This window comes from Scyliorhinus torazame, chromosome 7 (genome assembly GCF_047496885.1).
Source record: "Scyliorhinus torazame isolate Kashiwa2021f chromosome 7, sScyTor2.1, whole genome shotgun sequence".
NCBI classification, from domain to species: Eukaryota; Metazoa; Chordata; class Chondrichthyes; order Carcharhiniformes; family Scyliorhinidae; genus Scyliorhinus; species Scyliorhinus torazame.
In genome coordinates, this window is record NC_092713.1 from 273,553,785 (window position 1) to 273,581,659 (window position 27,875).

The following is a 27,875-nucleotide window of genomic DNA, read 5'->3' on the forward strand; positions in this document are numbered from 1 at the left end:
TGATACCATTTGAATTGATTTGCAGAGATACCTTTGTCTCTTTGTTCATTCGCTTTCTGGGATGTAGGAGACTGGATGTCTCTTATGTTTCTGTGAAATGAATCAAGCTTGCAAGCTGAATAAAATAACTTCTTTTTACGTGCGAATCCATCTCGACTTTTATTGAGGCCAGACTGACGGAGAAAGAAATTTGGGAATCAGCATTTGGTGCCGAAACCCGGGATTTCTCAGGGCGATCCTGATCCAACTGCGAAATCAGAATTAGACTGATTATGAACAGGAGGATGGGGAACAAAGGGCCCTCAATGTAGAACTGGAAAACGACCGCGCATTGATTGTTCCCCTCTTCTTATCGTCTGATTAGTCTGGCACAGAAAGACCGCCTCGACGAAATCACAGGTCAGTCTGGGGATTAGCATTTTAATTGATGGGATTTCATAGAGTTAATTTGGCTGGGGTAGGCAGTATTGTTGATGTGACATTTAACATATAAATGGTTCAACTTCATTTGTGAGTTAATTCGGCTGGGGTAGGCTGTATTGTTGATGTGACATTTAAAATATAAATGGTTCAACTTTATTTGTGAGTTAATTCGGTTGGGTTACGTTATGAGAGGTCGATGTAACATTTGAAATTGAAAATGGTTCACCTCTGTATGTGTGAGTGTTGAAAATATAGTTGATTAAGCTAAAATTTTCTCTTTGGACTGTAGTGGCGAAAAAACGCAGTTCCAAGGACTAGTTGAGATTATGGGAAATTCCTTGGATAGCACAAATGATCCAGGCATGCCACTGCAAATATTATGTGATAAGTATCCGGACAAAGCGAAGGATTTTAGAAAATTGTCAGCACAGTTAAGAACTAAAATGGGAGATGAATGGCCACTAGGGGGAACCAAAGACCTAGAAATGGTTAAGAAAATCCAGGGACAAATTTGGAGAAAAAATCAAGGTATGAAAGCTAAAGAATTAATTGGATTATGGAGGCAATATTGTCAAGAGGAAAAAGATAAGATTATGTTGTCCAGCTGGCAGGATAATGCCCTTAAAATGGGGATTCCAATTAGTGAACAGGGTAACCTAAAAACATTACAGATCTTGAAAAAGGAATGTGCATTTAAAAAAAGAGCAAATAGAGACAGGAAGGACCCGGGTCACACAAGAGACGAGCTACGTAGTTCAATGGCTGGCCTTGAATTGACAGAAGAAGAAAAATTCAATAATTTGGAAAAGTCAGTAAAAGTTCCGTCTGCACCCAGAGTATGGTCTGCGCTCATTCCAGAACCACCAGAGTACAATAATATATACCCAGCCATTGCTCCCCAGATTTCAAATATGCCAGAAACTCAAGCCCTTTTGGGTGATAGTGTGGGTCCTGATTTACCAACTTCACAACCGGAAGAGCAAAAGGAACTCTGTCCCACAAGCCCAGTTAGCTCTAGGACAAGATCTCGGACAGCGAGAGAGGGGCTTGACGCTCACCAGAAACAATTAAGCATATCACCTAAGTCTCCCCAAACTAAGGAGAAATCACAAGATTTGGGAACAAAGGAAGCTAAAACAACTTCGTTTGAAGAGAAAGAACTCCCCCTAGTGACAGGGAGAGACGTTGAAGTTGGAACAACCAGGGGAAATAGCTAGAGTGCCCGCTGGTGACATTCGGAGACAGTTACCGATTAGGAAGATGCAGTGACTGCGGGAGCGAACCCCACGATAGACGTTTACTTCCCATGGACACCCAGTGAGATGATGGCTATGATGGTTACAATCCCAGATAGAAAAAAAATCTCCTGCTGCCTTCGTGGATTCCTTGAGAACTACCATCTTAATTTATCAAGCTGATTCAAGGGACCTCTGGGCCCTAGTCCAGCAGATTTTAACCCCAGCAGAGTACCGCAATTATCTTAACCACCTGAATTATGCTAGTCATGCCGCACTCCAGCAGGCCTATGCGTTAGACGACGATAGAAGGACACAGATCTTGAATGCGTTGAATAGCACATTTCAAAGGCCCATAAATCTTTCTGTTATCTTAGACCTAAAACCTAAGAAGACTGACGAGCCAGAGGAATTTCTGGAGCGTTTTAATGAAATCTACCGGGGGCAGTCAGGCGATTTGCTGTATCAAAATGGTCAGAATTCCCCTCAATACTGTGCTATGTTAATGCATTGCCTACCACCTTCTGTGGTTACTGCTGTGAAATGTAATAACATGAATTGGACAGAGAACGACCCTTCCCAGATGGCAAGGGCAGTCAGATTTTACTGGAAGGAGGGTGTAGGCCAAGAAGGAGGCTCAGTTACAAAGGTTAAGACTGAGTATGTAATGAAAAAGGATGATCTGCGACCCCAACAAGCGGCAGAAATGGTAGTTTACCAGCAGGAGCCCCAATATAGTGACTTTGGGTGGGTGGATCAGCGAAGAGGAGGATACCAAACCCACCCAAAGGGACCCTCACCCCATTTTTATGGCCCACCGAACGAATCAACAGCTCTACAGCCGCAGCCCCCTCTGAGGGGCCATTGGTCTACTGGAAGAAGAGGACGGGGCAGAAATAGAGGGAGCAATGCATGTTTTAATTGCGGTCGTGTAGATCACTGGCAACAGGAATGCCCCTTTAAAAGACAGGCAGTAGAAGGAGATTATCCGACCCAAAGGAGAGGGTACCCACCAAGGGGAGGACAGATGAGATACACTGACTTCTCCCAGGAAAACCCTTTCCCAACACAGGATTGACTAGCTAATTTAGCCATAAGGACTCTCCAATCGGACAGGGAACCTATTATCTCTCTGCAGATAGGAGATCAACATCACTCATTTGTAATCGACACAGGGGCAGCTATGTCTTCTGTGCAATCAACACTTAAATTACCAATATCCGACCACACGCAGCAATTGTCAGGGTTCAAGGACAGGTGTGTGAGTATCCTATTTCTGAACCTGTGACAGTCACTTACGAGAATAAGTCTGCAGAGCATCAGTTTGTAGTGACTACTGGATTGGACTGTAACTTGTTGGCCCGAGATTTACTGTGTATCTTCCAGCTACAGCTAGAATGCGGAGATGAGGGGGTAACGGTTACATCATGGAAGATGAGACAACAGTGCTATATTTCTATCACCCCCCAGTGGTGGACGTTAGACGTTGAACAGTCACTGCATCACGTTACCCTGGCCTATGACAGAACTGGACGAAACAGGGAGTTGGAGGACAAATACCGGCCATTACTTGAGACCGAATGGCCAGTCAAGGTTACAGCCACAGTCACGGGAAAAGAAGGTACAGCCGATTTTGTTACAATATCACCACATTTATGGCCACAGTCAGCTTCGGTAAGCCCTCATATTACACGTCAGGTCCATGACCAGTACCATGCCAGGGATATGGGGCGAATGGTCAGGAGGGCAGTGGATCATTCAGATCCAACAGACCACGCACTTCAAGTCATGCCGGACGGCACTACCATAAAATATTTTGAGGTCCCTGAAACGATTAACACTCGACTGCAGCATCACAGGGGACATGATGTGTTGGAATATGTCAATCCACAGGTCTGGGCGGAATACCCATCACAAGTGGGAAAGACAAATGTTACACCTATCAAGGTAATGATTAAGGATCATGTAAAGCTACCTTCCATTCGGCAATACCCCCTGAAATCTCAAGCTGCTCCATCAATAGATAAATTAATTCAAGAACTGTTGAAACAGGGTATTTTGGTCCCTTGCCAATCAGAATATAACACCCCAATACTTGCTGTGCCTAAACCAGCCAAACCAGACCAGTACCGATTAGTACAGGATTTACGTTCAATTAATGCCATCGCACAGCCGTTACATGCTCTCGTCCCTAACCCTGTCCACATACTGGCTCAAATTCCAGCTCAAGCCCGGGTCTTCGCCGTAATTGACCTTCAGCACGCCTTCTTTGCCCTCCCACTTGCGACTGAAAGTCAATATTTGTTTGCCTTCACTTACAATGGACAGCAGTATACCTGGACCCGACTGCCACAGGGGTTCGTCAATTCACCTACACTCTTCTCCAGATGTCTGCAGACCCAACTCCAGGCCTTGACATTGGAGCATGGTTCCACTCTGGTGCAGTATGTAGATGACATATTGGTGGCAAGTCCTGACGAGCCCAGTAATAGGGATGATGTGATCCAATTATTGAACCACCTATCCTCGTTGGGTTATGTTGTTTCACAAGCAAAGGTCTTGGTGGCTCAGAGAAAAGTTAAGTTCTTAGGAGTTTTACTTACAGCCACAGAAAGAAGTCTCGAACCCAGTAGGGTTTTTTTACACGAGTAAAGAGGGAAACTTTATTCTCACCACCGAGGCACTCGAGGCCTTCCGTTGCCTGAAGCAGGCCTTGCTACAAGCACCGGCCCTCGGTAGGTCCCTATACGACTGACCATTCCAGATATACTGTACTGTTCTGGAAGGATGTTCAACAGCGGTACTCACCCAGCAACATGGGGACAAGCACCGGCCCGTAGCATATTACTCTTCCAAACTCGACCCAGTGGCGTTGGGCCACCCTGTTTGCACCCAGATCTTGGCAGCGATATACAATAGTTTGCAGGTTGCTGCCAACATCACTCTCCAACAGGATATTACGGTGTATAGCTCCCACTCAGTAATCGCACTATTGGGGCAACTGCAGACTCAGCATCTTACCGCAGCTCGTCAGAATAGGTATGAGATATACCTTTTGAACAATCCACGTCTGACATTTAAATACTGTACCACTATCAATCCAGCCTGTTTTCTTAGCGGTCCCCCTGTCCATGAGGACGCGCCTGGTCACGACTGTTTAGCCTTGATTCAGGAAACTACAACAATAAGGGACGATCTGAGTGATATTCCGTTAGAACAACCTGACATGATTATGTATGTTGATGGCAGTGCATTAGTAAGCCCCACTGGCCGGAGACTGGCCGGTTATGCAATCATAGATCAGGATGGTCTGATTTTAGAAGCGGCAGCTTTCCAGACCCCTTACTCAGCACAACAAGCCGAACTTTTTGCCCTCACCCGTGCATGTATACTTGGGGGAGATCACCGGGTAAATATCTACACTGACTCCCGATATGCTTTCGGGGTAGTTCACGACTTCGGACAACTCTGGAAGAATAGGGGATTCCTTAGCTCGGCAGGCACAGAAATATCCAACCGGGGTTTAGTTAATGACCTACTGCAGGCCCTCCTTATGCCAGCGCAGATTTCCGTTATTAAATGCGCTGCCCACACGAATGGTACAACCCCAGTTGACGTTGGTAATGAACGAGCAGATCGTGCAGCGCGAACAGCCGCGCAAATTCAGCAAATGATGGTGCCTAAGATGTTAAGTCAGACTAAACGATCTACTATAAATATGTCTGCTTCTGACAAGTCAATGCCAACCATCCAAGACGTCATAAGGTTACAGGAGGACGCTCCTGAGAGTGATAAACAAATGTGGAAACGGTTAGGTTGTACATATGATTCTGTTTCCTCTTTATGGACCACGCCTGCACATCAGACTTGTATGTCTGATGTGCTGGCTTTATGGGTCATTGAATGTGTACACTTTGCAACTCATTGTGGGGCTCGAGGGACTAGTGATTTGTTGCTGGACACTTGGTGGCACCCTAAAATGCAGGGGTTGGCCCAAAGTATCAGTAATCGGTGTTTGATTTGTCAGCAATATAACACCGGAAAAGGTATCCCTTGTGGGAAGGGGCAAACCCCGTTGCCCAGTGGTCCCTTTGAGACGCTCCAAATGGATTACATTGAGTTGGAAAGGTGTCAATGTTACAAATATGTTTTGGTCATTGTGGATGTGTTCAGCAGATGGGTCGAGGCGTATCCGACTATCGATAATAAAGCTGCTACTGTGGTTAAAGTCTTGATGAGGGAAATCATTCCCCGGTACGGTATACCAGCTCAGTTAAGTTCTGATAATGGGCCTCATTTTATTGGACAAATTAACAAGGAGTTTTGCTCCCAGTTGGGAGTTACACTGTGCTTACAGACCGCAGGCGGCCGGGTTGGTTGAGAGACACAATCAGACCCTCAAAACTAAATTGGCTAAATTAAGAGCAGACACAGGACTGACATGGCTTAAGTTGCTCCCCGTTGCCCTCTTCCAGCTGCGGGTTACACCTGCGGGACCGGCCTGGCTCTCTCCCGCCGAGATTCTTTATGGCAGGCCTCTTAGAACTCCTTGGAGCCTGCAGGTTCCCAGACGGGTTCAGTTTCATCCGATGACTGAAGAAATGACCTCCTATGTTCTAGCCCTTACGCAAGTGCTCAAGGAACTCCATGGCCAGGTCCGCGCGGCTCACCAGCCATTGCCCCCAGTACCTAGCTCACTTTCAGTCCAGCCCGGTAGTTGTGTCATTGTCAAAAATTGGACTAGGAAGGGTCGGAGCCGCGATGGGACGGGCCCTTCCAAGTTCTCCTTACCACCCCCGCAGCAGTTAAAGTGGAGGGGCGAAGTGCTTGGGTCCACCTACATCACTGTAAATTGAGTCCATCTCCACTACTGTAAAAGGTCGGATACTAACCTGCCTCCCTTCTCCAGTGCTATTTTACAGGTGTGGAGCATGATGGAGTGGCTATGCATCGTCTGTCTGATATTTGGCCTCACTTCGCTTGGCGTGTTATTGGCGATGGACATGGAAAAGGGGAATATTATGTATCTGTGTAGCCCCAACCAATCTACAAGGATACATCACCTATGCAAAGGTGATGTTCTTCGCTGCCCCCATATACGAGGACATGGTATCGACTCATGGAAGGTCATCAAAGTTAAGGAGAATGCGGGAGTCATGAAGCAGCTGCACCGGTCCCGGCGATGGGAAGGGAACATTATATGGACATTGCCTTGTTTTTGGAATACATGTAAATTTGATTTTGGATGTGTTAAGAGTGGTACAATAAAGGTAAAATCAGGCTGTCAGAAGAGTGTAGGAAGAGGCTCTGAGAAAGAGAAAGGGACTAGAGAGAGGACGGGGCGTATGAGAAGGGAAGTACAGCTAGAACGTAGATTACCGGGAGATACACTTAAGTTAATTAAAGGCCAAACTGAGGAAAACCCGGGTAGTATGAATCTCTTCTACCAGATTTACCACCGTCTGTATGGCCAGGGACGGGTTGTCTGCTACCCAAACCCCGCAGCGGTGTCTAGGTTATTTTCTGTTTCACCGCTTTGGGGCACTCCCCAAACGGTGGTTCATTGTCAGCATTCCGAATCACTGCCCGATCAGGTCACTCTTCCTTACGATCCGGGTTCAGCACCACCGGCTATTTGCCTTCCCCTTCCTCGGGATAATTCCCATTCACAGTACGATAGGCTGCGACGGTGGAGGGCGTACATACCTAGCCACTTCAATCCCAATAGGGATTCCCGGTCATACGAGAATTGCTTCAGCAGTGAAGGATATGGCTGTTTGCTGGTAGAGGTGGACACAAATATAACATGTCTGTTTCCCACCTGTACGGACAGGAGGTGCCATATCACCCAGGCGTCTGGCCAATGCGTTTGTTACAACACCACTTGCGTTCCATTGAACGCCGGCCTCCAGCTCCTCTGTGGCTGGGCGAATGTCTCTCATATCACTGTTGGGACTAGGGCTTTCCGCATTGCTAGGCGGCCCGAATGGGCATTTCAAAGTTGGATAAACTGGGCTACTGGGGGATCCTTACGCAACCGATATGCTGATTGTGATGCTAGCCTGCACACGGAACAAGGATACTACTTTTTATTTAATGGTACAGCGACCAACGTTTTGTCACCCCCATTTCCCCGCCGAATTGCTATAGGGACTCTAGTCCCTACCACAGTCCCCTGCCCTTCGGCGTGGAACCTGCATAATCAGTTAGCACACCGGGCAGTCTCTGCTGAATTTTGCGAGAACTGGAAAAAACTTCAGGTTCTTGCACCCAACCGGGGCCACTCAGCCGGGTGGGGCATTCTGAGCGTATTGACACTGGGAGGTGTGGGGGGTTCCTTGGCTGTCAGTGATCGGAATTATTTTATTTGCGGCCTTACCATCTTGGGAAATGAAATCTTGGGAGCCCTCGGGGCAATAGCTAAGGAGTTGTCTCAGCTACGGTTGTTTGCAATGCAGAACCGGTATGCTCTTGACTATCTTCTGGCCCGTGAGGGTGGGGTATGCGCCATAGTACAGGGCAAGTGTATCATGGGAGTTCAGGACTTGACCGCTAATATCACTAAATTTATGGATCGCATACGGGATCACTTGGACGGGATGCAGGATCCTGGCTCTTGGGGTAACTGGGGATTTGGAGGATGGAAGGACTGGTTGATAAATATGGCCATGTATCTAGTGGTAGCTATCGGCTGCATCTTTGTGGGCCTGGCCATCCTTAAATGTGTGATGTGTAGAATGCGGGGTGCACTGGATCAGATCAACGCCCCTAAAAACTTAACTGTTAAAATCCATGAGGGTGAGGCAGATGAAGGGGGGCTAAGACAGGAATTGGAAATGCAGCGACGGATCTTTTTAGATGGGGAACCGTAGCTATGGATTGGATAGTCCGGTTATCATGGAATGATAAAAGGAGGGAATGACGAATGTGATATAAAATAGTTACTTTAGAGATATTAGTTAATGTAATGTAGAAATAAGCCACTTTGATTCTGGCAGATAGAGACAAAGGGATTTGAGACCGCATGGGGAAAGCAGGAAGAGGTGTGTCTACGAGAGTGATGCTGCATTGATAGGGGCCAGAGAAAGGGATTGGAAGTGAGCCAATCAGAATAGATCAAACAGGTCAGGAGGGATATAGGCTGACCTATGGGCATCGAGTATGTGAAACTTGATACCATTTGAATTGATTTGCAGAGATCCCTTTGTCTCTTTGTTCATTCGCTTTCTGGGATGTAGGAGACTGGATGTCTCTTATGTTTCTGTGAAATGAATCAAGCTTGCAAGCTGAATAAAATAACTTCTTTTTACGTGCGAATCTATCTCGACTTTTATTGAGGCCAGACTGACGGAGAAAGAAATTTGGGAATCAAAAATAAAGCCTCGATTACATCCTACTCTCGTCTTTGTGTAATTGATCGTGCATCAATCTGCAGGTGAGGGACTTTGTACCAAGGTAGGTTTCGACCTTTCCACTTCTCCCGCCACAGGGGATACAGGACAAGGTAGTGTCAAAAACAGGAGTGGGGGAAGGCAACGTCTCGGAATTTGATGAAGAGCTCATGGAGTGGGAGGGAACCCAGATGGGGGAGGTAAAGCGCAAGTGGGAAGATGAGCTGGTAAGAAGTTAGAGGCGGGTCTGTGGGAGGATGCTCTGAGTAGAGTCAACATGACCTCATCATGTGCCAGGCTCAGCCTGATACAATTTAAGGTGGTTCATCGGGCACACATGACGGTGGCACGGACAGATGTGTGAGGTGTGCGGGACGGCCCGCAAACCATGTTCACATGTTTTGGACATGTCCGAAGCTCAGGGGATTCTGGCTGATGTCATGTCCACGGTGTTAAAAATAAGGGTGGCCCCGAGTCCAGAGGTGGCGATTTTTGGAGTGTCGGAAGACCCGGGAGTCCAGGGGGCGAGAGAGGCTGACATTTTGGCCTTTGCCTCCTTGGTAGGCCAGAGAAGAATCCTATTATCCTGGAGGGACTCGGAGCCCCCAAAATCGTGGGTATGGGTTAGCGACATAGCTGGGTTTCTCAGGCTTGAGAAAATTAAGTTCACCCTGATAGGATCAATGTTAGGGTTCGTTCGGAGGTGGCAGCCGTTTATCGACTTCTTTGGGGAAAACTAAACTGTTAGCAGATGTGATGGGGGGGGGGTGGTTAGGGAATGGAGGGGGGTAGGGGAGTTAGTTTAGTTTAGTTCAGGCGGGATCAGCGAGAGGAGATGGCGGGACTGGGGAATTGTGTGTATCAGCCATGTTGGCTGGGTTTCGTTGTTGGTTGGGGGGGGGGTTTGTTAGCTACTGAATTATGTTTACATTTATTTTTGTACTTTCTGTTATTATAAAATCATAAATGCCTTAAAAAATGTTTTTAAAAAAAAGAAAAACGCATTGACAAATTAATTAAAACTAGTGCACTAAGCTAAGTATCAGGGTACAGCAGGAAATGCAAAGTTTTTTTCCCGTAGTGGCTTATCATATGGTTTCCTCTACAAGACCCGAAAGACGTGCTTGTTAGGCAATTTGGACATTCTGAATTCTCCCTCCGTGTACCCCAACAGGCGCTGGAATGTGCCGACTAGGGGATTTTCACAGTAACTTGATTGCAGTGTTATGTGAGCCTACTTGTGACAATAAAAAGATGATTATATCAAGAAAACAATAACTGCAGAAGTGCAGTTGCTGTTGTAATGCAAGTAAAAATGACAAGCAATTAGATCCCATAAAGAGCAAACAAGATTACAGGATAACATACAGTTTGAAAAGTCAGCAGGAACATGTAGCGAAAACATGTCCTCGTGACTTTCTTATCTCTGCCAACCTCTTTGTTTGGCCTCTTTCCTCACAAGTGTTATGACATTGGAAGGGTAGGGTTTTACCACCTCGTGTATCTAATAATATGGTGAGAGATTATTTTGTTCTAGGTAAATAAAGCAAGCATAGCTAAAACTCTTTGTTGCAATAACATGCAACAATATGGTTAACATAGAAACATAGAAAATAGGAGCAGGAGGAGACCATTCAGGGCTTCGAAGCTGGTCTGCGATTCATTCTGATCATGGCTGATCATCCAACTCAATAGCCTGTTCCCCCTTCCTCTCCATTTCCGTTGATCCCTTTCAAAAGGTTCTTGCACATGGCCCACAATGGTTATGGTGATATGGGCAAACAACAGGAAAATATATGTGACATCTTTTGTTAGTGGAAGCAGATGAGAGTACAAGGTAAGGTACATTATTAGACAATGGCTGGAGATATGAAGTGTGCCGCATTACCTCATGAGCACTGACTATAAGCATTCAAGCACTTTAACAAAATATGGAGGGAAAATCATTTTAAAGAGCTAACATGATCTGTGTTGCCTGGTATGGAGGGCATTAGCTATGAGGAGCGGTTGAATAAACTGGGTTTGTTCTCACTGGAACGACGAGATTGAGGGGCGACCTGATAGAGGTCTACAAAATTATGAGGGGCATAGACAGAGTGGATAGTCAGAGGCTTTTCCCTAGGGTAGAGGGGTCAATTACTAGGGGGCATCGGTTTAAGGTGAGAGGGGCAAGGTTTAGAGTAGATGTGCGAGGCAAGTTTTTTACACAGAGGGTAGTGGGTGCCTGGAACTCGCTACCGGAGGAGGTGGTGGAAGCAGGGACGATAGTGACATTTAAGGGGCATCTTGACAAATACATGAATAGGATGGGAATAGAGGGATACGGACCCAGGAAGTGTAGAGGGTGGTAGTTTAGTCGGGCAGCATGGTCGGCACGGGCTTGGAGGGCCGAAGGGCCTGTTCGTGTGCTGTACTTTTCTTTGTTCTTTGTTCTTTGTTCCGTGCATTCTTGGAAAGCATGGTTGGTTCCTTTAATATTACTTCAAATTTTTTCCAAGTATCTCTGGAAGTTTTCTTCAGGGCTCCATGTCACGAGGTGCAAACCAAAGATTGCCTCCTTTACTCGATGATTTTTCACAGAATTTGAGTTTTATTTGTGCTGGAATTCAAAATCAGTAAAGCACTAACATTTAATAAATTACAGACATCTCACTGCAACCTTACCAAAAACAGTTGACAGCAATCTCTATCTCTATCTAAGGAACTGCACCAGCTGAGGCCTCTTGGAGGGTGCCTGCTGTGTGTAGCACCCACTATTTTGTACCATGTGTTAGAAGTGGTTAAATGGCAGCAGATCTCACTGCCAGATCTCACTATCCCATTCTGTAACAGCACTCTGTGACTTATTGACAGTGAGAAAACTGCTGTTTCTCTTCTTGCAGCCTAACACTCAGGCCTCACATACATAATCAATTGGTACCAACATCTTATTATTCAGTGTATAATTTTCTGCAGCTTGTCATTCATCTGTCACTGAGAACTTGGTAATGGTAAAGACAGTGGGCTGGATTCTCCCAAGATGGGACTATGTCCCCACGCCGGCGTAAAAGAGCAGGCATTGCTCTCCGGAGTTTCCTCAAAAAGCTTTAGCTGCGGATATGGGCCCCCGCACTTCCGGTTTTGAGTCCGCGCATGTGCACAGCGGCGGCCTCCAGTGGCCGCGCCGATTGCCATGGTGGGCTCGGACCGCGGAGGCAACTGCAAGATGTAGGCCCCCCTGAGCGGCCACTCGCCGGAAGATCTGTCCAGCCCGACCTGTCCCCCAGCCACCCATAAGGCCCTTCCCCCAATGCCCGATACCCCCGCCCCCGCCCCCCCCCCCCCAAACCAGGGCGGCCGTGGACTGAGTCCACAGCCGCCACGCGAGGTTCCCGAACGGCGATTGGTGGTTAGAACCACGCCGTCGGGAACTCAGCCAACTGGGAGCGGAGGATCGCTGGGCGGGTCTCTGGCAATGGCCCCCCAGCCACGCGGAGTACTTCGTGGAAAAGCCGATTCTCGGGTCCTGGAGAATCACCGGGCTGGCGTTGGGCCCAATTTCGGCGCAAAAGTTCATTCTCCGCCCCCACGCCAAACGCGATTGCGGCGTGGTGTTGTGGAGAATCCAGCCCACTATCTATTATGTATCTCTTTTGACACTATCCTGCCTGCTCCGAGCTCTCTTTTCATTCTGTCTCTAACTTTACCTTGATATCTTTATACTGGGTGGCTCTATTGTGTCAAGTCAATGAGCATACTTGTGTGTAACCTACTCATCTTGGGGGCGAAATTCTCCGTTATCGGCGCAAAGTCCGCCGATCGGCGCAAAAAACGGAGGAAATCCGACTTGCGTCACGTCGGAAAAATGGGTTGAAAGTCTTCGGCCCGAAATGGGCTAGCAGCGACGTAACGGGATCCGCGCTTGTGCACGTGGTTCACGCCGTGCAGCGTCACACGCGCCGCACGGCGTGACGGCTCATAAGGCCGAGCTGCTCCCCCCCACCCGACCGGAACATCCGACCGGAACACCCGACTGGATGGCTGGCCGCCGCTCAGCCCCGAGGTTCGAGTCACGGGATGTGGAGGCGCTCCTGGACGCGGTGGAGCAGAGGAGGGATGCCCTGTATCCCGAGCACGGCCGCAGAGTTGCCCCACGCCATAGCCGGCGTCTGTGGAGGGAAGTGGCAGAGGCCGTCACCGCTGTGGCCCTGACACCACGGACAGGCACCCAGTGCCACAAGAAGGTGAACGACCTCGTCAGAGCAGGCAGGGTGAGCCTCCCCCTTTTCCCCCCCTCCCCATATCCCCCCTCCCCCATATCCCCCCTCCCCCATATCCCCCCCTCCCCCATATCCCCCTTATGCCCCCCTCCCCCATATCCCCCCCTCCCCCATATCCCCCCTCCCCCATATCCCGCCTCCCCATATCCCGCCCTCCCCCATATCCCCCTCCCCATATCCCCTCCCCCATATCCCCCATATCCCCCCTCCATATCCCCCATATCCCCCCTCCCCATATCCCCCCTCCCCCATATCCCCCCTCCCCCATATCCCCCCTCCCCCATATCCCCCCTCCCCCAACTGGCTGGCGGACCTGAGGACCGGGAGGTTGCTGATGCAGAGGTCGGGGGCGTACTAGCAAGTGAGCCACCGACAGCCCGTCCCCATATCCCCCCTCCCCCATATCACTTGATCACTGCCTGCGTGTCTAACCATGCATGCTTCATTGTGTATCGCAGAACCAAACATCCAGGCACCCATCCCCGCAGATCCAGACCGCCCGCAGGATGCCCCTCGGAGGCCACGGGAGACAGAGAGACCCGGACCCTCCAGCATGCGACGCCCGCAGGATGCCACTCGGAGGCCACGGGAGACAGAGAGACCCGGACCCCCCAGTATGCGACGCCCGCAGGATGCCCCTCGGAGGCCACGGGAGACAGAGAGACCCGGACCCTCCAGCATGCGACGCCCGCAGGATGCCCCTCGCACACCACGGGAGATGGAGAGACCTGGAGCAACAGGGAGACGACACCCCCGTCACGTGCGGGAGCGACGAGGCAAGCGTGTGCCACCCAGCGACGAGGGGGGCAGCCACAGGCCCCCGTCACATCCGAGCCAGGACACCACTACCCAGGACACCACTACCCAGGACACCACTACCCAGGACACCACTACCCGGGACAGCACTGCCCAGGACACCCGTACCCGGGACAGCACTACCCAGGAAGACGAAATACCGGACAGTGACTCAGAGTGGATGGGTGGAGACGAACCCCCACCCCAAAGTGCCATGGACTCAGAGTGGGACGAAGAGCATGACACAACGCCACTGCTGTCACCAACACCCTCCACCATCGCAGAAACACTCACCTCGGTTGGGCACTTTGGTGATGAGGCGTCTGGTACACTCACTGGTGCGCACAACACAGCCGTCCCGGTACAGCAGGTGGAGGTAGGAGCAGCAGAGGGGCCGGGCGTTCGGAGGGCAGCCCAGCCCAAGCGAACATCTGCCGCCTAGATGGATCCCGGGTTCCTGGAGTTTCCACACCCACACATAGATCCGATGCAACCACCGACCTGGAGACGAGCGAAGAGGGTGACGGCCGGCTTGCGGCGGCTGCAGTCGCAGGTGGAGGAGTCCACCCACGTCCAGGAGCTGGAAGTGGTGCCGGTCATGTGTGCCAGCCAGGCCGACACCGCACGGGTGGCGTCCGCGGTGGAGGCAATGGGTGCGACGGTGTCAGACATGGGGAACGGTTTGCGAGGCCTGGGGCTTTCCGTGCAGGCGGCGTCTGTGGCCCAGGACACGGCTGCCCTCTCACAGGAGGCCATGAGCCAGTGCCAGCGCAGTGCCAGAGCAGAGTGTAGCGCACAAAGACTCCGTGAGACGAATAGAGTGAAGTCGATGAGGCTTTATTAAGCGTGTCTGTTCCCCCGCAGCACGATAGTAAACTGGCCTGCGGGGGAAGACTCCGGCTTCTTATATTCCGCCTTCAGGGCGGAGCTAGAGGTCAACGGCCAACCAGGACCCGGGATCTGTCAGCCAATGACATTAGGGCTTCCAGTCCCACATGACCCCCAATACATACTACCACATTCACCCCTTGTCAACAATGAACCCGGCGGGGTGACGCTTCGTATGGTGGTAAGGGTTTACAGGGCTGGTCCTGGGAGGAAAAAAAATACAGTATTGTACAATTTTGTCCTGTTGCAACTATTTACAGAGGCTATGGGAAGAAAAGCAAAATGTTCTTGTGAAAAGTCCATATTTAGTTTTAGATCGACGCCACGAGTCGGTCGGGTGGTCTGGTCGTCCGTGTCGATCGCCTCGGCCCCGGTGGTGGTGGTGCTTGTACCGGTGTTGTCGCCTCCAGGAGCCTTACGGTTTCAGCTTGGGCTTTATTCTTGGTCGGTGCTGAGGGGAGGGGGACCGATCCTCCTGGGAAGGGGGCGGTCGCGAGGTGCGGCGGTGGCAGGAAGGGGGGGGGTTGGGTTGATGGTGTCGGGGGGGTGTGCGTGTTGCCGGCGGGCGCCAGATCCCGCAGGGAGACCGTGTCCTGTCGGCCATCGGGGTACTCCACGTAGGCGTACTGGGGGTTCGCGTGGAGGAGGTGAACCCTTTCGACCAACGGGTCCGCCTTATGTGCCCGCACATGCTTTCGGAGCAGGATGGGTCCTGGGGCCGCCAGCCAGGTCGGCAGCGACGTTCCAGAGGTGGACCTCCTAGGGAAAACAAGGAGACGCTTTTGAGGCGTTTGATTAGTGCTCGTACATAATAACGACCGGATGGAGTGGAGAGCGTCCGGGAGGACCTCCTGCCACCGTGAAACTGGGAGGTCCCTGGACCGTAGGGCCAGTAGGACGGCCTTCCAGACCGTGCCGTTCTCCCTCTCTACTTGCCCGTTCCCCCGGGGGTTGTAGCTGGTCGTCCTGCTTGAGGCTATGCCCTTGCTGAGCATGAACTGGCGCAGCTCGTCACTCATGAAAGAGGACCCCCTGTCGCTGTGGACGTATGCGGGGTAACCGAACAGTGTGAAGATGCTGTTCAGGGCTTTAATGACTGTGGCCGCGGTCATGTCAGAACAGGGAATGGCAAAAGGGAAGCGGGAGTATTCGTCCACCACATTAAGAAAATATGCGTTGCGGTCGGTGGAGGGGAGGGGCCCTTTGAAATCGAGACTGAGGCGTTCAAAGGGGCGGGAAGCCTTAATCAGGTGCGCTCCATCTGGCCTGAAAAAATGCGGCTTGCATTCCGCGCAGATGTGGCAGTCCCTTGTGACTGTACGGACCTCCTCTAAAGAGTATGGGAGATTGCGGGACTTGATGAAGTGGTAAAACCGAGTGACCCCCGGGTGGCAGAGGTCCTCGTGGAGGGTTTGAAGGCGGTTAATTTGTGCGTTGGCACATGTGCCGTGGGATAGGGCATCGGACGGCTCGTTCAGCTTTCCGGGACGATACAAAATCTCATAGTTGAAGGTGGAGAGCTCGATCCTTCACCTTAAGGTCTTGTCGTTTTTGATTTTGCCCCGCTGTGCATTATCGAACATGAAGGCTACCGACCGTTGGTCCGTGAGGAGAGTGAATCTCCTGCCGGCCAGGTAATGCCTCCAATGTCGCACAGCTTCCACTATGGCTTGGGCTTCCTTTTCTACTGAAAAGTGGTGGATTTCTGAGGCGTGGAGGGTCCGGGAGAAAAAGGCCACGGGTCTGCCCGCTTGGTTAAGGGTGGCCGCTAGAGCTACGTCGGAGGCGTCGCTCTCGACCTGGAAGGGGAGGGACTCGTCGATGGCGCGCATCGTGGCCTTTGCGATATCCGCTTTGATGCGGCTGAAGGCCTGGCAAGCCTCTGTCGACAGAGGGAAGGTCGTGGTCTGTATTAGGGGGCGGGCCTTGTCTGCGTACTGGGGGACCCACTGGGCGTAGTATGAAAAGAACCCCAAGCAGCGTTTCAGGGCTTTTGGGCAGTGCGGGAGGGGAAATTCCATGAGTGCGCGCATACGTTCGGGGTCGGGGCCTATTATCCCATTGCGCACTACGTAGCCCAGAATGGCTAGCCGATCGGTGCTAAAAACGCACTTGTCCTCGTTGTACATGAGGTTCAAGGCTTTGGCGGTCTGGAGGAATTTTTGGAGGTTGGCGTCGTGGTCCTGCTGATCGTGGCCGCAGATGGTTACATTGTCGAGATACGGGAACGTGGCCCGCAACCCATGTTGATCAACCATTCGGTCCATCTCCCGTTGGAAGACCGAGACCCCGTTTGTGACGCCAAAAGGGACCTGTAGGAAATGGTATAATCGCCCGTCTGCCTCGAAGGCTGTGTACTTGCGGTCACTTGGGCGGATGGGGAGCTGATGGTAGGCGGACTTGAGGTCCACGGTGGAGAAGACTTTATATTGGGCAATCCGGTTGACCATGTCGGATATGCGGGGGAGAGGGTATGCGCCTAGTTGTGTGTACCTGCTGATGGTCTGGCTATAGTCAATGACCATCCTTTGTTTCTCCCCTGTCTTCACTACTACCACCTGCGCTCTCCAGGGACTATTGCTGGCCCGGATTATGCCCTCCTTTAGTAGCCGCTGGACTTCGGACCGAATGAAGGTCCGGTCCTGGGCGCTGTACCGTCTGCTCCTAGTGGTGACGGGTTTGCAATCCGGGGTGAGGTTCGCAAACAAGGACGGGGGTTGCACCTTGAGGGTTGCGAGGCCGCAGATAGTGAGTGGGGGTATTGGGCCGCCGAATTTGAACGTAAGGCTCTGTAGGTTGCATTGGAAATCTAATCCCAGCAAGGTGGGGGCACAGAGTTGGGGAAGGACGTTTAGTTTGTAGTTTTTGAACTCCCTCCCCTGCACCGTTAGGGTAACTATGCTGAATCCCTGGATCTGTATGGAGTGGGATCCTGCAGCTAGGGAAATCTTTTGTGCGCTGGGATAGGTGGTCAAGGAACAGCGTCTTACCGTGTCGGGGTGTATAAAGCTCTCCGTGCTCCCGGAGTCGACTAGGCACGGCGCCTCGTGGCCGTTAATTAGCACCGTTGTCGTCGTCGTCTGGAGTGTCCGGGGCCGAGCTTGATCGAGCGTAATTGAAGCGAGACGTGGTTGTAGTAGTGGAGTGGGGTCCGTTGTTGCCGTCCAAGATGGTGTCGGGGATGGACAAAATGGCCGCCCCCATACATCGCACGTGGCTGGGGGTCACAAGATGGCGGCAGGGGTGGACAAAATGGCCGCCCCCATGCGTCGTACAGGTCTGGGGCGGTCCAAGATGGCGGCGCCCCTCCTCCCCTCGTGGTGGCCGGGACCCAAAATGGCGGCGTCTGCGGGTCGCACATTGGCGCCCCTCCTCCCCTCGTGGTGGCCGGGACCCAAAATGGCGGCGTCTGCGGGTCGCACATGGTGTGCTGGGGGGGCTGGGGAGCGCCAGGACCGCGAGCGCTAGGACCGCGCGGAGCTCCCTCACCGGGGACAGCGGTGGTTGGGGCCCAAGTAGGTGGCGCCGGCGGGTCAGGCGTGGGGCGCGGGGTGGGGGTTAGGGTGGCGTTAGGGACGCGCAAAACTCCCTCCTCTCCGTGGAGAGTGTTGGCCGGGACCCAAAGCGGTAGCGCCGGCGGCGGGTCATACATGGGTTGCGGGGTGGGGGGTTGGGAGCGTTAGCGGTGTGCAGAGCTCCCAGCTCTCCCGGGGTCGCGGTGGTCGGGACCCAGAGCGGCTGCGCCTGCGGGTCGTACATGGCGTGCTGGGGGGGTTGGGGCGCGTAAACTGCTTGCAGGGCTCCCTGTGCTCCCGGGACAGCGGCGACCTCGCGGGACCGGCACACAACCGCATAATGGCCCTTTTTCCCGCAGCTTTTGCAGATAGCTGCGCGGGCCGGGCAGCGCTGTCGGGGGTGTTTCGCCTGGCCGCAGAAATAACAGCGGGCGCCCCCGGTGCGACTCGGCGTTTGGACCGCGCAAGCCTGTGGGGTGTCCGGGGGGGGGGTAGGGGGTTTGCCGCGACGGGTACGTACGGGGCCCAATGGGTTGCCGTGCAGTCAGGGCCGTAGGCGCGGGTATTACGCGCGGCCACGTCTAGGGAGGCTGCTAGGGCCCGTGCCTCTGAGAGTCCTAGCGACTCTTTTTCTAGAAGTCTTTGGCAGATTTGGGAGGATTGCATTCCTTCCACAAAAGCATCGCGCATTAACATGTCCGTGTGTTCGTTTGCGTACACCGACGGGCAGCTGCAGGCTCATCCCAAAATCAGCAGCGCGGCGTAGAATTCGTCCATCGATTCTCCGGGAGCTTGCCGTCTCGTCGCGAGCTGGTAGCGAGCGTAGATTTGGTTAACTGGGCGGACATGGAGACTTTTCAGTGCTGTGAACGCCTTCTGGAAATCCTCCGAGTCTTCGATGAGGGAGAAAATCTCTGTGCTCACCCTCGAGTGCAGGACCTGCAGTTTTTGGTCTTCTGTGACCCGGCCGGTGGTCGTGTTGAGGTAGGCCTCGAAGCAAATCTGCCAGTGCTTGAAGGATGCTGCCGCGTTCACTGTGTGGGGGCTGATCCTCAGGCATTCCGGAATGATCCTGAGCTCCATAGTCCTTTTTAGGCACGCTTAATAAATTGTAGCGCACAAAGACTCCGTGAGACGAATAGAGTGAAGTCGATGAGGCTTTATTAAGCGTGTCTGTTCCCCCGCAGCTCGATAGTAAACTGGCCTGCGGGGGAAGACTCCGGCTTCTTATACTCCGCCTTCAGGGCGGAGCTAGAGGTCAACGGCCAACCAGGACCCGGGATCTGTCAGCCAATGACATTAGGGCTTCCAGTCCCACATGACCCCCAATACATTCGACCACACAGAGGCGCTCAACACCATAGCCCAGTCTCAGCAGGCCATAGCCCAGTCTCTGCAGGCCATGGCCCAGTCTCAGCAGGCCATGGCCCAGCCTCAGCAGGCCATCGCTGAGGGCATTGGCGCCAGTGGCCATGTGCGAGCCGGCGTCGCACTGTCACAGACAGGGTTTGCCAACCTCCTGGGCTCCATGGCTACAAACCTGCAGACCCCTGTCGATACCAGCACGGGCCTCCGGGACTGGCAGCGCTAGATGTCGGGGGGCGTCGGATGGCCAGTCCGTTCGCATCCCCCACCCATGTAGAGGCCTGGGGGCCATCGGGCACCCCGAGGGAGGAGGAGGTGGTGTGGTCCGTCCCGGCTCCCCCTGTAGGGGAGATCCCGGAACACCACGACACCTCGGACTCCCCCCCTTCCGTCCCAGGTGCATCGGGTGGGCAACGGGCATGACAGGCTGGCAGCTCGCCATCTCAGTCGCCCGGGCCGCAGCCTGGCCCATCTAGGCCAGGACGCCCCAGGAAACGGCCGCCAAAGGGATCCAGTGTCAGAGGGCAGGAATCACAGGAGTCCACATCCAGTTCTGCTGTACCGTCTGGGGAACCACGTAGACGTAGTCAAAGGGCCCGTAAGGCCAAACAATTAGACACTGAGTAAGTTGGCACGGGTGCAGGTGAGTTTTAGGGGCTAGGGCACGTGCATGAACTCCTTTGGTTATTAAAGTCAATGTTACACCTACAGAAGCTGCCTTTGTGCTCTGTCCAAAGCGTGCGGTGGTGTCATGTACGTTGAGCGCAAGTGTGTGTGTGAGGGGTGGTCTTACCTCAGCCCCAGGTGAGTCTGCCCCCTTCCCCCTGGGCCGCCATCAACATCCCCCCGGCCAGAGGACGGGACCGTGCGCTGCAGTGTCACAGCCGCATGCAGGGATGGTCCGGGTGGATGGCGGTACTGTGGCCATGGGCCAGACATAGTCCAACGATGTGGAGCCAGGAGCTCACCACAGGGCGGGTTGTCATCATCCTCCATGGCCTGCAACAGACACGCGTCCACCCGCAACTGTGTGAGCCCGGCCCGTTGTGCCACAGGTGGATCGGCAATGGGGGGGGGGTGGTGTGCATGCGGGTGGGGTGGGTGGGGTTGGGGAGGGGGGGGAGATGCTGGGTGGGTGGATGGGTGGGGGGTGTGGGTGGTCGGCTGTTGCCATGGTGTGCGGTCTGTGGCCATACTACCCGATTCCCACGCCCATCTAATCAGTGAAGCGGGCGGCTATCAGTCTGTCCCGTGCCCGCTGGGCCAGCCGGTAATGGTGGACAGCCACCCGCCTGTGTCTAGCCCATCTGCCCTGACAATTGCCCCCATCCCCCTCATCTGGGGAGGACTGGGCCTCTTCCTGCTGCTCCTCCACTCCGCCCTCCTCTGCCTGCGGCACATCGCCCCTCTGCTGGGCTATGTTGTGCAGGACGCAGCACACCACAATGATGCGGCCGACCCTATCTGACCGATACTGGAGGGCGCCCCCAGAGAGGTCCAGGCACCTGAAACGCATCTTCAGCACACCAAAGCACCTCTCTATCACTCCCCTTGTCGCTACATGGGCATCATTGTAGCGGTTCTCCGCCTCATTGCGTGGCCTCCGTATAGGCGTCATCAGCCACGATCGCAATGGGTAGCCCCTGTCGCCCAGCAACCAGCCCCTCAGCCGGGGATGGCGTCCTTCGTACATGATGGGGATGGATGACCGCGACAACACGTATGAGTCGTGTACACTGCCTGGGTAACGGGCGCAGACTTGCAGGATCATCATGCGGTGGTCGCAGACCACCTGTATGTTCATCGAATAGGTCCCCTTCCTATTGGTGAACACGGCCCTGTTATCTGCAGGTGGCCGCACGGCGACGTGCATCCCATCAATCGCGCCCTGGACCATGGGGAACCCGGCCACGGCAGAGAAGCCCACGGCCCGGGCATCTTGGCTGGCCCGGTCCACAGGGAAGCGGATGTAGCGGTGCGCCATGGCATATAGGGCATCTGTCACTGCCCAGATGCACCGATGCACCGATGTCTGCGATATGCCGGACAGGTCCCCACTCGGTGCCTGGAATGACCCCGTTGCATAACAGTTCAGGGCCACCGTAACCTTGACGGACACGGGGAGAGGGTGTCCCCCGCCAGTGCCACGCGGTGACAGGTGTGCCAGCAGGTGGCAGATGTGTGCCACGGTTTCCCGCCTCATCCAGAGTCTCCTCCTGCATTCCCGGTCCGTGAGGTCCTGGTATGACTGCCGGGGCCGGTACACACGGGGCGCCCTCGGGTGCCTCCATTGCCTTGGGGCCGCGACGTCCTCCTCCCCCTCCTCGTCCTGTCGGTCAGGTGTCCCTCCAGCCTGGGCGGCTGCCGCCTGCCCCTCTGCGGCAGCCTGCGCCGCCTCTCTGGCACACTCCTCCTCCTCCTCCTCATCCAGGGCAACATGGACATTAGCGGCTGCCACCACGGCGGCCAACATCACTGGATGATCGGAGAACATGATGGCCTGGTGGGGTGGGGGGGGGGGAACGACGACATGTCATCATTGCCCATATCCCCTCCTTCCCCCCAGCCAGGTGGCATGGACCGCATGGGTCCAACTGTTGGAGGCTGACACCTGGCCAGGTGGACCAACTCACTTGCCCTCGCACACCCCTCCCCGGCACGGACCCCCCATCCCCCTCCCCGGCACAGACCCCAACCTCCTCCGCGGCACGGGCCCCACCCCCCCATCCTCCTCCCCGGCACAGACCCCCCATCCCCCTCCCCGGCACGGACCCCCCATCCCCCTCCCCGGCATGGACCCCAACCTCCTCCCCGGCACGGCCCCGCCCCCCCATCCTCACAGCCAGGTTGCATGGACCGCATGGGTCCACTGTTGGAGGCTGGCACCTGGCCAGGTGGACCAACTCACTTGCCCTCGCACACCCCTCCCCGGCACGGACCCCCCCATCCCCCTCCCCGGCACGGGCCCCCCCTCATCCCCCTCCCCGGCACGGACCCCCCCTCATCCCCCTCCCCGGCATGGACCCCCCATCCCCCTCCCCGGCACGGACCCCCCATCCCCCTCCCCGGCATGGACCCCCCATCCCCCTCCCCGGCATGGACCCCCCATCCCCCTCCCCAGCACGGACCCCCCCCCATCCCCCTCCCAGGCACGGACCCCCCATCCCCCTCCCCGGCACGGACCCCCCATCCCCCTCCTCGGCACGGACCCCCCCATCCCCCTCCCGGACCCCCCCATCCCCCTCCCCGGCACGGACCCCCCCCTAATCCCCCTCCCCGGCACGGACCCCCCCCTAATCCCCCTCCCCGGCACGGACCTCCCATCCCCCTCCCCGGCACGGACCCCCCATCCCCCTCCCTGGCACGGACCCCCCATCCCCCTCCCCGGCACGGACCCCCCATCCCCCTCCCCGGCATGGACCCCAACCTCCTCCCCGGCACGGCCCCGCCCCCATCCTCCTCCCCGGCACGGACTCCCCCCACCCCCCTCCCCGGCACGGACCCCCCATCCCCCTCCCCGGCACGGACACCCCATCCCCCTCCCCGGCACGGACCCCCCCCCATCCCCCTCCCAGGCACGGACCCCCCATCCCCCTCCCCGGCACGGACCCCCCATCCCCCTCCTCGGCACGGACCCCCCCATCCCCCTCCCCGGCACGGACCCCCCCATCCCCCTCCCCGGCACGGAGCTCCCCCTCATCCCCCTCCCCGGCACGGACCCCCCCCATCCCCCTCCCCGGCACGGACCCCCCATCCCCCTCCCTGGCACGGACCCCCCATCCCCCTCCCCGGCACGGACCCCCCATCCCCCTCCCCGGCACTGACCCCCCTCCCGGCCCTCCCCGGAGCACATCCCACTCTAACCCCCCCCCCACCCCCACCCCGCCGCACACACACACACAACCCGAGACACACCTCTCCTCACACATTCAGACTGCGGCCATGCCATCGCCTGCCCAGCGGCCAACCCCCAGGCCGCCACTCACCTCCACGCTGGTCAGCGTGAACCTGAAAAGGAGTTTTGATTTACGTCGACGTGAACGGTCATCACGTCGACGGGACTTCGGCCCATCCGGAAGGGAGAATATTGACAGGCCCAAAATCGGCTGCCTTGCGCAGACTCGTGCCATTCTCCGACGTCAGCGGCGCCATTAACGCCCCGCCGACTTTTCTCCCTTCGGAGACTTCGGCAACCGGCGGGGGCGGGATTCACGGCGGCCAACGGCCATTCTCCGACCCGCTGGGGGGTCGGAGAATGACGCCCTTATTTCTTCACTTGGGTAAGTTGTTTGTTCCAATTGTTTCTCCTTTGCATACTTCTAACAAGGTGAGCCTTTGTTTTAATATATTGTGTTTTGGAGATTACATATCCTACTGCATCTAATAATGAGGTGAGTGATTATTTTGTTCCAGATAAATAAAGCAAGTTTAGCTAAATTACTCTTGTTACAACGACATGCAACAAAAAGGTTTACATAGGAACATAGCAAATGGGAGCAGGAGGAGGCCATTCTGCCTTTCAAGCCAGCTCCACCATTCATTATAGAACATAGACCATTACAGCGCAGTACAGGCCCTTCGGCCCTCGATGTTGCGCCGACCTGTGAAACCATTCTAAAGCCAATCTACACTATTCCCTTATCGTCCATATGTCTATCCAATGACCATTTGAATGCCCTTAGTGTTGGCGAGTCCACTACTGTTGCAGGCAGGGCATTCCACGCCCTTACTACTCTCTGAGTAAAGAACCTATCTCTGACATCTGTCCTACATCTATCTCCCCTCAATTTAAAGCTATGTCCCCTCGTGCTAGACATCACCATCCGAGGAAAAAGGCTCTCACTGTCCACCCTATCCAATCCTCTGATCATCTTGTGTGCCTCAATTAAGTCACCTCTTAACCTTATTCTCTCTAACGAAAACAGCCTCAAGTCCCTCAGTCTTTCCTCATAAGATCTCCCCTCCATACCAGGCAACATTCTGGTAAATCTCCTCTGCACCCTTTCCAATGCTTCCACATCCTTCCTATAATGTGGCGACCAGAATTGCACGCAATACTCCAAATGCAGCTGCATCAGAGTTTTGTACAGTTGCAACATGACCTCATGGCTCCGAAACTCAATCCCTCTACCAATAAAAACTAACACACCGTACAAAGAACAAAGAAATGTACAGCACAGGAACAGGCCCTCCAAGCCCGTGCCGACCATACTGCCCGACTAAACTACAATCTTCTACACTTCCTGGGTCCGTATCCTTCTATTCCCATCCTATTCATATATTTGTCAAGATGCCCCTTAAATGTCCCTATCGTCCCTGCTTCCACTACCTCCTCCGGTAGTGAGTTCCAGGCACCCACTACCCTCTCCGTAAAAAACTTGCCTCGTACATCTACTCTAAACCTTGCCCCTCTCACCTTAAACCTATGCCCCCTAGTAATTGACCCCTCTACCCTGGGGAAAAGCCTCTGACTATCCACTCTGTCTATGCCCCTCATAATTTTGTATACCTCTATCAGGTCGCCCCTCAACCTCCTTCGTTCCAGTGAGAACAAACCAAGTTTATTCAATCGTTCCTCATAGCTTATGCCCTCCATACCAGGCAACATTCTGGTAAATCTCTTCTGCACCCTCTCTAAAGCCTCCACATCCTTCTGGTAGTGTGGCGCCTTCTTTTAAAAAATATATATTTTATTCAAGATTTTTGGCCAAACATAACAGTACGTAGTGTTTCTTTTACACAACAATAAAGCAATATAAATAACAGTGGCCAGTTTTAAACAAATAAATAAATAATATAAAAACAAAAACAAAACTAAATGGCAACTGCCTTGTCCAAAATAAATACTCTCCAAAAATACAATCCAACAATCCGATATACAATTACCTTTAACAAATACCGACACCGTACGCCTTCTTAACAACCCTCTCAACTTGGGTGGCAACTTTCAGGAATCTATGTACATGGACACCGAGATCTCTCTGCTCATCCACACTGCCAAGAATCTTACCATTAGCCCAGTACTCTGTCTTCCTGTTATTCCTTCCAAAATGAATCACCTCACACTTTTCTGCATTAAACTCCATTTGCCACCTCTCAGCCCAGTGCTGCAGCTTATCTATGTCCCTCTGTAACTTGTAACATCCTTCCGCACTGTCCACAACTCCACCGACTTTAGTGTCATCTGCAAATCTACTCACCCATCCTTCTACGCCCTCCTCTAGGTCATTTATTAAAATGACAAACAGCAGTGGCCCCAAAACAGATCCTTGTGGTACACCACTAGTAACTGGACTCCAGTCTGAACATTTCCCATCAACCACCATGGCTGGTGCATGATCATGGCTGGTCATCCAACTCAATAGCCGAATCCCGTCTTCCCCCCATATCCTTTGATCCCATACAAATGGTTCTTGTACATAGCCCACAATGCTTATGGTGACATGGGCAAACAATAGGAAATTAGAATGCACATTATAAATGCTTTTACTAGCTGTTAAAAAAAACAACATGATGCTATTTTAATTCAGGGAATTGTTGTTACCTTGCTAAAATCTTTCCATACTAGTCAGACATTTTCAGTTGATTTGATCTTATTTCTCAATGTTTCTGGATAAAGATATTACTCCTACATGTTTATAACAGGCCTAGGAGGAGGAGGTGCCCAGGAGGCACTGCATGAGGCCTTGCATGTACCTGCACCGCCTGCCATTCGAGGACGTGCCAGACCGAGCATGCCGAAGGCTCCGGATGAGCAGAGATACAGTGCGTCATATCTGCCAGATGGTGGCGCACCTGGTACTGCAGGCTATGGGGGAGGACACCCACTCCCGGTGGCCGTTGAGGTGATGGTTGCCCTGACCTTTTACGCCACAGGGTCATTCCAGGCGCCGAGTGGGGATCTGAGACCTTGGTGCACAGGTGCATCCGTGCCGTTACGGAGGCCCTCTGTGCCCAGATGACACAATAATCCACTTCAATGTGGGCCAAGCTCACCAGGATACCCAGGCAGTGGGTTTCACCGACATCAGCGGGATGCTGGGGTGTCCAGGGGCTGATCGGCAGGATGCATGTTGCGCTCCAAGCACCTGCAGATGACAGGCCACTCTACACAAACCCGATGAATGTGCAATGACCATCAGCAGCGCACCATACATGTCTGCTCCTGATATCCGGGCAGTGTGCATGATGTCTTCACCCTGGCACACTTGACAATCTCCCCGTCTCTGTGTGGGTTGCCTCCGGGTGCTCCGGTTTCCTTGCACAGTCCAAAGATGTGCAGGTTAGGTGGATTGGTCATGATAAATTGCCGTTAGTGACCAAAAAGGTTAGGAGGGGTTATTGGGTTACGGGGATAGGGGTCAAGTGGGGGCTTGGGTGGGTCGGTGCAGACTCGATGGGCCGAATGGCCTCCTTCTGAACTGTATGTTTTATGTTCTAATTCCTGACATGTTCAAGACGCCTCCCCAGCTGGGCGGGTTGGCTCCTGGGCAACAGAGGTTATCCACTGCGGTTGTGGCTGATGACACCTATCCGGAGGCCACAGTCTGATGTGGAGACTCACTACAACAAAGCCCATGCAGTGGCCATGGGTGTGATCGAGCGCTGCTCCAGCTTCCTGAAAATGCAATTCAGGTGTCTGGACTGCTCTGGAGGGCCCTCCAGTATGATGCTGGGAGGGTTGACCACACTGTGGCGGCCTACTGTGTCCTCCACAACCTGGTGCAGCAGAGAGGCGACGTGCTGGAGGAGGAGGAACACCATGCCTCTTCCGACGAGGAGGATGCGGAGGAGGGTGAGGGTGGGCAGGACATTGGAGCTCAGGTAGGCACAGGAGGCCGCACGATGTGTGCACCAGGGCCAACGTGATCACCTCTAGGTTCATCGACTGAGGGTGGGGGGGGGGAATGGGGGTCGCTGAAGTGGGGTACTGTCCAGGGGCACGGACACCGCATCCCACACCCACAGCCCCTCATTCCATATTCACTCCCCCACCCTCGGCCA

General features: G+C 53.8%; 1 long non-coding RNA gene across 1 annotated transcript; it reads left to right on the forward strand.

The window, feature by feature from the left end:
* The first annotated feature begins 309 nt into the window (after positions 1-309).
* LOC140427043 (uncharacterized) lies at positions 310-8,975 on the forward strand. Its single transcript, XR_011948372.1, has 2 exons — positions 310-399; positions 6,568-8,975. It is a non-coding gene; the product is annotated as an uncharacterized lncRNA (long non-coding RNA).
* Positions 8,976-27,875: the final 18,900 nt, after the last annotated feature.